At 44.1% G+C, this 13731-nt stretch overlaps 1 protein-coding gene across 2 annotated transcripts in view; it reads right to left on the reverse strand.

Annotated features, from left to right (window-relative positions):
- The window catches only part of LOC117510490 (apoptosis-inducing factor 3), an 86317-nt gene extending 80393 nt beyond the window's left edge, over positions 1-5924 (reverse strand). The window contains exon 1 of one of the 2 annotated variants that reach the window (XM_034170220.1): positions 5232-5924. The gene's annotated coding sequence lies outside the window, so the exon portion shown is untranslated. The remainder of the gene's footprint in view (positions 1-5231) is intronic. The other variant, XM_034170219.1, reaches the window with a different exon arrangement.
- Positions 5925-13731: the final 7807 nt, after the last annotated feature.

A 13731-nucleotide genomic window follows, 5' to 3' on the forward strand; every position in this document is an offset into this window, starting at 1 on the left:
AACCTCCTTGGTGGAGGTAATTAAATTAGAATAGTTTAAATTCAGCAACTGTTTTTAGAATGAAAATCTTCTCAATTCTTACTAATTGAACTTCACTTGCAGGAAAATCCTTATGATCCTCTTTTTCTACAGTGTTTATCCAAACATCTAACTTTTTTCCAGCATTCAGTTAACTGCCTGCTGAAGTAATGTTAGTGGTTTGTGCATCATCATGAAGATGTCCCTTTCTGTCTCCCTCACAGACACAAACACACATGATGTCCTTCAGCAGTCTGGTGCAGCTCAAAACTTCAACAACAACAACAGCAATTACAAAACTACCATTCTGGGGGTTCCAGAGATCCTGAGATATTTTGTGCAAAACTAAAGTAGGTTAAGGAGATTTGGTCCTCACAACATATGACGCAGATCTGTGTCTCTCACTGTTGGGCCCGTCCCCAAGCCGGGCTAATAATCCTCCACGCAAACAAGTCACTTTCACTGCCGTTCCTACAAATGTAATACGACTTACTGGAATGCTGGAAAAAGTAGTCAGAGCAGCTTGATGTTTAACCCTAATCAGTACACATGGGGTCCAAGCACACCCCAGGGTATTTTTTTGATGTGTGTTTTCTGAACTTATAATTGTTCGGCTGAATTTTATGCAATTTTCATCTATATAATTGTCATCAGTTTCACTTCTTTTGATCACATTTGATTTAAAGACTGTACGTTCCATAATTTTTTTTTTCTTATGGTCTATATTTGGACCCCAGGTTGACATTATGGTATTTGGTCGGACTCCACAGCAAAATTTTGAGCTGTGTGTGAATTTGTCTACTGAACTGTCACAGCAGTTTTCATTCAGGATGTTTGCATCAGAGCAACTGCTGTGAGCAGCGGTAAGTATTTTTGTACTGCAAAGTCTTGTTTGAAAAAGAGGAAAAATTCCCAGAGTTCTTTCAAAATGAAATGAAGTTTATGAGCCAGATACACAACAGTCTTCTTTCAAAACAGCTGAAAAGTGGCAATATCTAGTTATATTACAGATATCTGAAACAATGGCCTAACATTTTTTAACTGTATTTAAGAAAAAAAACATTCTGGTGGAGGCCGCATGGACGGCAAGTGCACAAATACAGTGTTCTCAAAATGTTAATAAACCTCAAACCTGAATGTTTAACAATGAAAACTGAGTTTATGCTCTCTCTCTCTCTCTCTCTCTCTCTCTCTCTCTCTCTCTCTCTCTCTCTCTCTCGCTATGTATATACAGTGAGGAAAATAAGTATTTGAACACCCCGCGATTTTGCAAGTTCTCCCACTTAGAAATCATGGGGCTGTCTGAAATTTTCATCTTAGGTGCATGTCCACTGTGAGAGACATAATCTAGAAAAAAAAAATCTGGAAATCACAATGTATGATTTTTTAAATAATTTATTTGTATGTTACTGCTGCAAATAAGTATTTGCTCACCTGTGAAAATCAATATTAATATTTGGTACAGTAGCTTTTGTTTGCAATTACAGAGTTTTTCACCAGGTTTGTACACACTGCAGTAGTTTTTTTTTTTTTTTAGATTATGTCTCTCACAGTGGACATGCACCTAACCTAAAATGAAAATTACAGATCCCTCCATGATTTCTAAGTGGGAGAACTTGCAAAATCGCAGGGTGTTCAAATACTTATTTTCCTCACTATATATATATATATATATATATATATATAGATAGATAGATAGATAGATAGATAGATTCCAACTGATGAGAAAACATGCTGTGCAAAATTTTGCACAGCTGATGACCTCCTGTCATAACACAAACAGTGTCAGTTTAATGATGAAGGGCGCGGTCTCTGTGTCATGTGGTGTTTGGGGGTACAAGAGCAGCCATTAAACTGAAGTCATCTCTCAGTCTGAGTTATTGTTATAACAACCCACATATCTGATACAGTAACTTTAACATTTTGTTGTTTTACTTTAATATTGTTTCATTAGTTTGTTCAATCAATCTTTCATAATGTTGTTTAGGTGGGAGTGAACTAGGCAGCTAACAAGGTGCACACACAATGGCACACTGCTAATATTGTCAACCTGATTTTGTTAAAGCCATTTGATAGTTTTCTTACGAGGAGAAACATAGAATTAAACAGCAGGGCAGATCAACACCTAAGATTGATTTGGTGCAAAAAGTAAGGAAAAGTAACATACCTTTTCAGCTCTCCTGGTATGACAAAGTTAGCTGGCTGACTGGAAGTGCTGTGACAAAGAAAATGTACTGTTGGCTACGCCTCTTGATGAATCCATCTCATTGATGTCTTGTCTGGTCAAAATTGGGTTTGGGGATCTGTCTAACAACCAGGCATGAAAAGAGCAATGGACATGTGAGGCCATGTGCCACTGAGAGGACACTGGTGAAGTCCCTGGAAAAGACACCTACTTGGTTTGATAGGGTCACAGACCATTTTCTAGAAAAGGAATGGAGGGCAGAACTTAAGGATAATTAAATTTACAAATTTTATGATGTAAGCCAACAAGGAGCTTCCCCTCTTAGAAAGACCAGCAGCCATCACTGATGTGGAGATGGTTCCAGCCATTCCATACCAGTCAACAAAGTTGGTGATGACCTCTATGTGCACCAGTTTGTTTCACGTGATACGTCCAAGAGTGGCTGTATAATCAGAGAACTTCTGGAGGTGACAGCTGAATGTACTCCACCTGAAGTCCAATGTGTAGTGAGTGAAGCGAAAGGGAGAAAGCACTCTACCCTGTGGAGCCCCTGCACTGCAGACTACCACTGCCACTGAAACTTCATAATATGATCTGACCAATAAGTCCCAGCAGCATCCATAAAAATGTGTTCAATTAATTAGTTCTTAATTGAAATGTTAGATTATAGCAGGGTGTAGGTCAACGACAACAACACTGTCAATATTTAAGTGAAAAGTTTGTCCTCATATGTACAGGGATAACTGTCGGGATTGTTTTAAACAACATTATGTTGAATAAACTGTTTTAACCCTATAATGCTGTAGTTAGCATTTTTGATACATACATTTATTGGGTCAGGGATTATAGGGTTAATAAAGGGCAATTTCCTTAGATAGATTGGTTGATAGATTGATTGATAGAGAGATAGGTTGATTGATTTAGAATGTTGCCATCCTGTAACTCACTAAATTTAAAGGCTATATGACGAGGACAAACTCTGATCAATCCAACATTATTTTGCCTATGTAATATTCTATAGAGGCAACTGAGAGCTGCTGGGTAGTTAGTTGATGCTGGAATCATGACGGATCAGAAGCTGGTGTAGTTGCCTTAGAAAAATATCCATTGTTAAGTGTGCCACTAGTAACAACTGTTTCAAACGGTCCTGGCTCCACTCCATTGTAACACACCACCAAATGTTTCTATTCCTAAAAAGGTCTACAGTTAGCTTTGATGAAAGTTAGTTTTCACTCTTTCAGTAACCATTAAGAAAATAAACTGACAGATTTTAAAATATAACATCATGGGTGGAGGTAGTAAAAGTTGCTGGTTTAGTTGCATATTTGCCTCAAAATAGACTGTGACCCTTGAGTTTATTCAAACTCTGGCTTAGCAGGTGTGTTAGCTCATAGTTAACGATTATGGCTCCTTGATCCTCATCTTCAAATCAGAGAGCTCCCAACAGCTTCGTCCCCTCATTCAAGTTGTCCATTTTTGTGAAATACTAGATAAGAGCGAGGATTCAGTCTGATTGCATCAAGCAAGTGTTGGGCAAAAGTGTTTGCAGTTATTTAGTTGGTTTACCATCAACCTAACAGCAAAGTAAAGCATGAGCAAGGAACAGGTGATTAAATTTATGACCATTTTAAACTTTGGTCCTTTTGGGACACTCCTGAAATCCCCAGTTTTAGTGACTTATTTCTTCAAATAACCACATGTCACATTTTAAAAGAATATATTGTGTACAACCCAATAAAAAGCTTAACTATGTGAAACAGTTCAGCAGTTTCATTCTCATTCTAATTGTTTTTTCCAGAGATATACAGTTGGGGCCATAAGTATTTGGACAGCGATAACTTTTGGCAGTTTGACTTTGTACACAATCGTAATGGACTTGAAATGAAACAGTCAACATGTATTGGAACTTGAGACTGTTAGCTTTAATCCAAACACACTGTATTAACCATTAAGGAATTACAGGAATTTTTATACACAGTCCATTAATTTTTGGAGGCCATATATAACTGGAAAAACTAAATACAAGGATTATTTTTAATACTAATAATCACTTTTGCAGCCAGTTTATTTTATTTAAATTTTTAGACCATTTTTAGACAAGTCATAATTGTTTCAACTCCATTGTTGTGACATACAAAGGAAAATTTATACAAACTGTGTCACTTTCCAAATACCTATGGGCCTGACTGTTTCAATAGAAGTATTTGTGGAATAATGTCAATTTATTTTCATGCAACAGGCAAAATCTGAATTAGCAACACTTCTATGTGGTTTGAAGCAGTGTGCCATGTACATACGACAATTATGATTCCACAGAAGAAATGTCAATCCCTGATATCAAATGTCTAAATGGTGTTTTTACCATAGGTTAAGATTTTTGTGGGGCTTTTGGCAGAATTCAAACATACTCTTTTAGTTTTGATTTAAATATGTTCATACCATGTGATGCCAGAAAATTTACAGTGTCACCAAAAGCGGTCATTGAGATGCTTGATTCCGTAAAGTTGAATAATGGTATTGCAGGCATGTTTCGGGTCATTTTGGCACTGCTTTGAACCATAACCTCTCCATGATGTCATGGAAAAGTAGAACTGTGTTTTAGAAAGGGGTATGCACTCCTACAGAGGAGCTGTGCTGACACATAACAAACCTGTTTTTCACCATTTTCTCAGTTTCAATCCAAACCATTAATAGATGTACTATGTTATGTTTCAACATTTTTCTTTTTTTTTCTTTTTTTTTTTTTTTTTGTATTTTCCAGTATTTCAAAGAGTGAGTAAGTGTGCAGCATAAACAGACTAATCTACGTGGTGCAGATCTTTGTTAAAATAACTCTTCCATGCACCAAATAACTGCCACACAAGTACTTTGTAGCCCCAATGCAGGCTACAAAGTACTGGTTAGTACTGGTACTATGATGTTCTGGTTACACACAGAGAACATCATATACGGGCATCATTACAGAAACTTGTTAAACAGACTCCTGATTGCACACTGCTTTAACTAGAACAGGAATAAAGCAGCTTACCAGCGTGTATGGAGCAGGTGCACTGAGATCCTGTCGGCTTCCTTTGCAGAGCAGGGCAGCATATCAGTACACGAGTCCTCCCTAACTGTGCCTGACACTTTCTGGGACTGGCTCGTTCCCCTGGAGAAGTCCCAGTCTGTGCTCCTCTCTTGATGCAGCAGAGATGGTGGTGTATAGTCTGCCCCTCGCAGAGCTCCCCTCCAGAAGCACACTGAGCCCCCCAGTCGTGAGAGTTGCTCTGTATTCCTGGCCAAGCCTGCAAAATGCAGCACGGGGGGGAACCTTTGCCAGTTTCTCAGCTGTACGCAGTATTGATGGAGTTGCTGAGGGGATGCAAACACAGCAGGAATTCTCACCAATCCCGACTATCTCCCTCCCGCCCCTCTTCTTCCTCCGCTAAAGACATCCACGGCTGCTAGGCTGCTTTTGCGTTCAGGTCCTCTCAGCCTCGCCTTCAAATGTCAAAGACCTGATTTGCCAGTTAAGCCTGATCAGACCCTCTCAAACCCTCTCACCCCCTCCCTCCAACCTGTGCTTCTGCAGGGGTATCAGCGAGACATACACGTGTTGTGCTGCACTATAGTGGTGCCTACAGTGTGTGTCTGCTATACTTGTTTCAGAGTGCAGTAGAGGGAACAAGCGAAAGTGCAGTTGGTGCAGTAAATTCCAGTTTCGGTCAGGGGGTCATGGAGCAGGATTTAAATAGGTATACTGAGCCTTATAGGACTGATCTCCCCAGATATTTCCATTCTTTATGCTCCCACTGTGGAAGGAACGATGAAAGACTTTGAGACAAGTTCATTCACCAGACAATGACAGATTCCTTTACATAAATGGTAACAATGTGACACAGGATGACGGTTCGGATGCTGGACTAATCTGTCCTCGTTTTGCCATGTTTACTTTGCTCCCTGTTCTGAACATAACGTGTCTTATGAAATTTCAAGGTGTGCGAATCAGTCACAAGACGACTGGTCTTTATCACTTAGTTAAACTAAATTTCAAGTCAGGTCCATAAGTATTTGGACAGTGACCATTTGATGCGCGAACACACAAATTAACCAAAGCTGAGAACAGATAAACCACAAACTGAAGCACACCATAGAACAGCAGAGCGAGGCAGAGGACAGAGACAGACATCAGGATCATAGTGCAGCAGATAACTGAAACAATCCTTGAAATGGTGATGCAAGAACCTGGCCACTTGAATTTTCAATAGGTGGCCAGGTAGGGGTCAATTGAGGAATTACACAGGGGCCAAAATTTAAAAATGCTCCAATCATATTGAAAACTATACCACATTACTTGTCTGATCATAAAGATTCCTAAAAGGTATAGTTTAGACTATCTATGGCTGAATGTTATGGAGTTATGTGGTAAAAACATTAAGAATGGTGACAAAGGACAATTTCAGTTTGTACAGGGGTCAAAAGTTAAAGTTGCTCCAATTTAGGTAAAAAAAAATTGGTGCAAATTATTGGTTGAACTAATACGATTAATAAAAGGAATAGTTTTGACTGTGTCTCCAAAGTAAAGGTCAGACAGTGTTGATGTCCATTAGATTACAGTGCATCCAGAAAGTATTCACAGCACTTCACTTTTTACATATTTTATGTTACAGCCTTATTCCAAAATAGATGAAATTCATTTTTTTTCCTCAAAATTCTACATACAATACCCCATAAAGACAATGTGATTTTTCTTAAAGCTTTTTGCAAATGTATTAAAAAAAAAATCACATGTACATAAGCATTCACAGCCTTTGCCATGATGCTCAAAATTGAGATCAGGTGGATCCTGTTTCCACTGATCATCCTTGAATGGTTCTATAGCTTAATTGGAGTCCACCTCGGGTAAATTCAGTTGATTGGACATGATTTGGAAAGGCTACACCCGTCTACATACAGTTATGCTCAAAGGTTTACATACCCTGGCAGAATTTTTGTTTTTTAGCTATTTTTCAGAGAATATGAATGATAACACAAAAAGATTTTTCACTCATGGTTAGTAGTTGAGTGAAGCCATTTATTGTCAAACAACTGTGTTTACTCTTTTTAAATCAATAATGACAACAGAAACTACCCAAATGACCCTGATCAGAAGTTCATAATACTGTGTGTTGCCCCCTTTAACATCACTGACAGCTTGGAGTCTTTTGTGGTAGTTGTGGACGAGGCTCTCTGATGGTAAAGCTCCCACTGAATATGTCTTGGACTTTATTTAGATCAATTTCAAAGAAATACAGTATGGCACTCTATGGTAAATCTGTGTTTAGTAGACAGTTCTCAAAAAACTGAGTGACTGTGCAAGAAGGAGAAGAGTGAGGAAAGCCACCAAGACACCCAGAAGAAGTTATAGGCTTATGTGGCTGTGATTGGAGAAATTGTGCACAGTGCAAATTTTGCATCACCACTCTTGGCTTCATACTGGAGTACAGCGGAGAAGGATATTCATTCACCAAAACAGATCAAATCTAGGCTTGCATCTCAGATGTACCTTCTGGCAAACCTTCAGGTCTTTTAAAGAAAATCCTCTTCTGTACCACTTCATCATGAGGCTGTATAACTGGTGAGACAAAATACAAAGCTTGTGTTGTGAAAGTGTAGGAACACGGACCCACAACAGGGGGCGTTAAATGAACGGACAATGGATAAGTCAAACAGTAACAATGTTGTGAAGTGCACAACGGAATACAGACAAACACAGTTTTGGTAGTACAGACAATTATATGTAGCGTGACGTGTGGGCAGGCTTGAGGATAGGAGACGTCCGTCCCGAACCGAGCCGGATCCCACACGGCCTTCACCGCTAACGGATCTGAAGAACATCGGAGCCGCCAAGTCCTGGATCCCCAGGTGGCCACCGTCTCCAGCTGTCAGACCTGGTACTGCTGGCAGAGAACAGAAACAGTATTGATGAGTGTGAGTTCGCACACTCAGTAATCCCACAGTCTGTGTTCTTTTGGGAGGGAGCACCTCCACCTCCAATCACACACTCGTGCAGCTCCTGTCTAACCACTTATCTGGTTGGAGTGTGAAGCGAAGCCGTCGATCACACCAAATCCCAATCCCTCAGATAAGGCAACACCACAGGAAAACGGCTGCAAATAAGTTCAGACTATAAATCAGTGTTTCGTTCAGCAGAGAAATTACCTCTCTAGTGGCTGATTTCTCGGCGGGGAGGTGGAGTTGTAGTCCGGCCTTTATGGTGGTGGTGATGAACTGTGGATGAGTGACAGCTGGTGCTGATGATGAGTGACAGCTGTCACTCTCGGTTGCTCTGACGCCCTCTCATGCTTGAAGCCCGCACTTCAAGCAGGGCGCCATCTGGTGGTGGTGGGCCAGCAGTACCTCCTCTTCAGCGGCCCACACAACAGGACCCCCCCCCTCAACGGGCGCCTCCTGGCGCCCGACCAGGCTTGTCCGGGTGACGGGTGTAGAAGTCGGCCAGGAGGCCCGGGTCCAGGATGAAGCTCCTCTTCACCCAGGCGCGCTCTTCAGGTCCATAACCCTCCCAGTCCACCAGATACTGAAACCCCCGGCCCTTTCGACAGACGTCCAGGAGCCTGCGCACAGTCCAGGCAGGCTGTCCATCTATGATCCGGGCAGGAGGCGCCGCTGGTCCAGGGGTGCAGAGAGTTGATGTGTGGTAGGGTTTGATTCGTGAAACATGGAACACTGGCCACAGTGAAGCTGGTAGCTTCAGCTTCACTGCGGCCGGACTGAGGACTTTAAGTATGGAAAATGGTCCAATGAACCTGTCCTTTAGTTTTTGGGATTCTACCTGTAGTGGAATGTCCTTCGTGGATAGCCAAACCACCTGCCCGGGCTGATACGTAGGGGCCGGGGCACGCCGGCGGTCTGCATGTGCCTTAGCCCTCGTCCGGGCCTTGAGCAGGGCAGAGTGGGCGGTACGCCACACCCGACGGCACCTCCTCAGATGGGCCTGGACCGAGGGCACCCCGACCTCTCCCTCCACTAGCGGGAACAATGGTGGCTGGTACCCCAAACACACCTCAAACGGGGAGAGGCCAGTAGCCGATGATACCTGGCTATTATGAGCGTACTCGATCCAGGCCAGATGGTCACTCCAGGCTGTCGGGTGCACGGAGGTCACACAGTGGAGGGCCTGCTCCAGTTCCTGATTCGTCCGCTCTGCCTGCCTGTTCGTCTGGGGATGGTACCCGGACGAGAGACTTAAGGTGGCCCCCAGTTCCCTGTAGAAGCTCCTCCAAACCTGGGAGGAGAACTGAGGACCACGATCCGAGACAATGTCCGATGGAATCCCATCCAGACGCACGACATGGTGGACCAGGAGGTCTGCAGTCTCCTGGGCCGTCGGGAGCTTCGGGAGGGCTACGAAGTGGGCCGCCTTGGAGAACCGGTCCACTATCGTGAGGATGGTGGTCTTGCCCTGGGACGGCAGGAGGCCCGTGACGAAGTCCAGGCCGATGTGAGACCAGGGGCGATGAGGCACGGGCAAAGGCTGGAGGAGGCCCTGGGTCTTTTGATGGTCCGCTTTGCCCCTGGCGCAGGTGGTGCAGGCCCGGACGTACTCCCGGACGTCGGCTTCCAGAGATGCCTACCAGAAGCGCTGCCGGACAACTGCCACGGTTCTTCGCACCCCTAGGTGGCAGGAGAGTTTGGAACCGTGACAGAAGTCCAGGACGGCAGCTCTTGCTTCTGGTGGGACGTATAGTCTGTTCTTTGGGCCGGTCCCCGGGTCCGGGTTCCATGTCAGGGCCTCCCGGATGGTCTTCTCCACATCCCAGGTGAGGGTGGCCACGACAGTGGACTCGGGGATGATGGTTTCGGTTGGGTCTGACAGCTCGGTCCTGACCTCCTCTTCGTGCACCCGGGACAGGGCGTCAGATCGTTGGTTCTTCGTCCCGGGGCCCTGCTCGTTTCCATAGCAACGTCAGATGATGATGGAGTCCAGATGATGGAGCGCCGCCTTTGTAAACGGACTGTCTCTGGTCCTTAAGGAGCACCTGGTGGTGAAGGACGAGCTGCGGGATTTAGACAGGCTTATCGACCTGGTTATACGGTTAGACAACCGATTAACAGAACACCGACGGGAGCGAGACGCAGGGCGTGGTCAGGCACAAGCCGTCCCTCTTCCTCCCAGGTCCAAAAGGGAGCCGTCTTGCCCACGCTCCACAGCCAGGGCACTCCACGTGACAACAGCTCCCCCTGCTGACGTTGCTATGGAAACGAGCAGGGCCCCGGGACGAAGAACCAACGATCTGACGCCCTGTCCCGGGGCCCTGCTCGTTTCCATAGCAACGTCAGCAGGGGGAGCTGTTGTCACGTGGAGTGCCCTGGCTGTGGAGCGTGGGGAAGACGGCTCCCTTTTGGACCTGGGAGGAAGAGGGACGGCTTGTGCCTGACCACGCCCTGCGTCTCGCTCCCGTCGGTGTTCTGTTAATCGGTTGTCTAACCGTATAACCAGGTCGATAAGCCTGTCTAAATCCCGCAGCTCGTCCTTCACCACCAGGTGCTCCTTAAGGACCAGAGACAGTCCGTTTACAAAGGCGGCGCTCCATCATCTGGACTCCATCATCTGTAAATGTAAGAAGTTCGGATCCACCAGGACTCTTCCTGGAGCCGGCTCCACGTCTAAACTGAGTGATCAGGGGAGAAGGGCCTTAGTCAGGGAGGTGACCAAGAAACTGATGGTCACTCTGTCAGAGCTCCAGCATCCCTCTGTGGAGAGAAGAACCTTCCTGAAGGACAACCATCTATGCATCAATCCACCAGTCAGGCCTGTATGGTAGAGTGGCCAAACAGAAGCCACTCCTTAGTAAAAGGCACATGGCAGCCCACCTGGAGTTTGCCTAAATGCACCTGAAGGAATCTCAGACCATGAGAAACAAAATTCTCTGGCCTGATGAGACAAAATTGAACTCTTTGGCTTGAATCCCAGGCATCATGTTTGGAGGAAACCAGGCACCATCCCTGCAGTGAAGCATGGTGGTGGCAGCATCATGCTGTAGGGATGTTTTTCAGTGGCAGGGATGTGAATACGGACAGTGCCCTCCAACAGTATTGGAAGACTTGCTATTTAACATATTTTAATTTGTTTATGCCATTTCAAATAGACAAATTTACAAAAAATAAAAATTTCTAAAATTATCTTCCTTAAACTCAAACTCATAGCAAATATCTACAACTTGATATAAATTAATTAATAATATAAAAGCCAAGGTGAGTATGAGCATAAGTAATGGAAAGCTTTAGTATAATACCTGTAAATAATCAGTTTAATTGCCAGTTTTCTTCAGACAAGTCAGGGGATGGATACATGAACATTTCCAAGTCAATGAATATGTCTCAGACTTTATTTACATCAGTTATGAAGAAATACAAACAGTATGGCACTCTGTGCTAAATCTGTGTGGAGTAGACAGTTCTCAAAAAATGAGTGACTGTACAAGAAGGAGAAGAGTGAGGAAAGCCACCAAGCCACCCAGACGAAGTTATAGGCTTCTGTGGCTGTGATTGTAGAAATTGTGCGCAGTGCATGTTTTGCATTTTGTATCCCCAGTTATAGCTTCATGATGAAGTGGTACAGAGGAGGGTTTTCTTACATCGAAGCATCAAATCTATGCTTGCATCTCAGATGTAACTTCTAGCAATTTGTAGCTAAACTTTCAGGTCTTCTTTTTAAGAAAATCCTCCTCTATGCTACTTCATCATGAAGCTGTATAACTGAATCAGTTCTTCTGTGTACCACTAAAACCCACGCCAAAAGTGGTGTCATCTTATCCGATTCATTTGCCGGCCACCCGTACTGTTGGTTAGTTATAAATTAAGCTTCTCATGCTTATAGACAGGCTGGCACTTCCAATGCCTCACACTATAGGTTTAAACAGTGGTGTCCAATCTATTCCAAAAAGGGCCAAGAGGGTGCAGGTTTCCTTTGCAGCCACTGACTCCAGCAGGTGATTTCACTGATGAAAACATCACTTTGAAGGGATGGGTTCATATATATATATATATATATATATATATATATATATATTGAAATTTGTCCTCTGCATTTAACCCATCCTAATTACAGTTAAAAACAATCCAACCACTAGGAGCAGTGGGCAGCCACAGTCCGACACCCGGGGACCAACACCAGATAAGATGACAGAAATGATTTTGCCAGAGTACAGAAACAGTAAACAGTCAACAATGGGTTTTTTTTTTAAAGGCATTTGCACAAGATGTTTGACAACATACCTCTGAGTAACTGAAAAACTCTGAATAACCCATTATGTATTCATCCTGCAGAGGGGGCAGGAATTATACAGTCTGATTGCCAAAGGTAGGAAAGGCCTCCTGTGGTGTTCTGTGGTGCACCTCGGTGGTATCAGTCTGTGGCTGAAGGTGCTCTGATGGTACATCAGTGTGGCATGCAGGGGGTGGGAGGTGCTTTCCCGGATGCTGAGCAGTTTCCTCAACATCCTCCTCTCTGACACCTCCACCACAGACTCTAGTCTAGCTCAACCCCCAGGACAGAGCCAGCTCTCTTGATGAGCTTGTTGAGTCTGTTTGTATCAGCTGCCTTTAGCCTGCTGCCTCAGCACAGAATATGATGCTGGAGACCACTGAGTACTAAGACATCTGCAATATACGAGGTCTCTTAGATAATAAACCGACCCTTTTATTTTTTTTTTTAACTATATGGATTTGAATGACATGCAATTACACCAATCATGCTTGAACCCTCGTGCGCATGCGTGAGTTTTTTCACGCGTGTCGGTGATGTCATTTCCCTGTGGGCAGGCCTTGAGTGAGATGTGGTCCCGCCCTCTCGGCTGAATTCCTTTGTTTCACACGCTGCTCGAGACGACGCGCGTTGCTTTATCAAAATTTTTTCTGGACCTGTGAGGAATATCCGAGTGGACACTATTCGAGAAATTAAGCTGGTTTTCTGTGAAAAGTTTAACGGCTGATGAGAGATTATGGGGTGTTTCTGTCGGTGTAAGGACTTCCCACGGAGCGGGATGTCCTGCAGCGCTTCCAGGCGCTGTCGTCGGCCTGTTTCGAGCTGAAAACATCCTAATTTAAGGCTTAATTCACCCAGGACATCGTGAGAGAACAGAGAAGATTCAGAAGAGGCCGGCATGAGGAATTTATGCGGACATTCCACTGTTTAAGGACATTTTTTTAATGAAAGACGTACGCGCAAATTCGCCGAGTCGTTTCCGTGACGACTCGGCAAATCTGTGTGCGCCGCGACAGGAAAAACACCTCCGTGTTGAAAATCATTTGTAGAATTCAGGCGGCTTTTAATGGCTTTCAACAAGTGAGTAACTGAGAAATTGTTTAACAGCTTGGGCATGTTCCAACTTGCCCGTTAAGATTTCCAACGGAGGTGTTTTTCCTGCCGCGACCCCCCGCGGTCGGGTCCAGCCCGACATGCGACTCTGCCCGCACGTTCTTTCATTACAAAATGACCGTTAACAATGGAATGTCCGAATAAACTCCTCATGCCGACTTCTTCTGAA

Source organism: Thalassophryne amazonica, chromosome 5 (genome assembly GCF_902500255.1).
Source record: "Thalassophryne amazonica chromosome 5, fThaAma1.1, whole genome shotgun sequence".
Lineage (NCBI taxonomy): Eukaryota > Metazoa > Chordata > Actinopteri > Batrachoidiformes > Batrachoididae > Thalassophryne > Thalassophryne amazonica.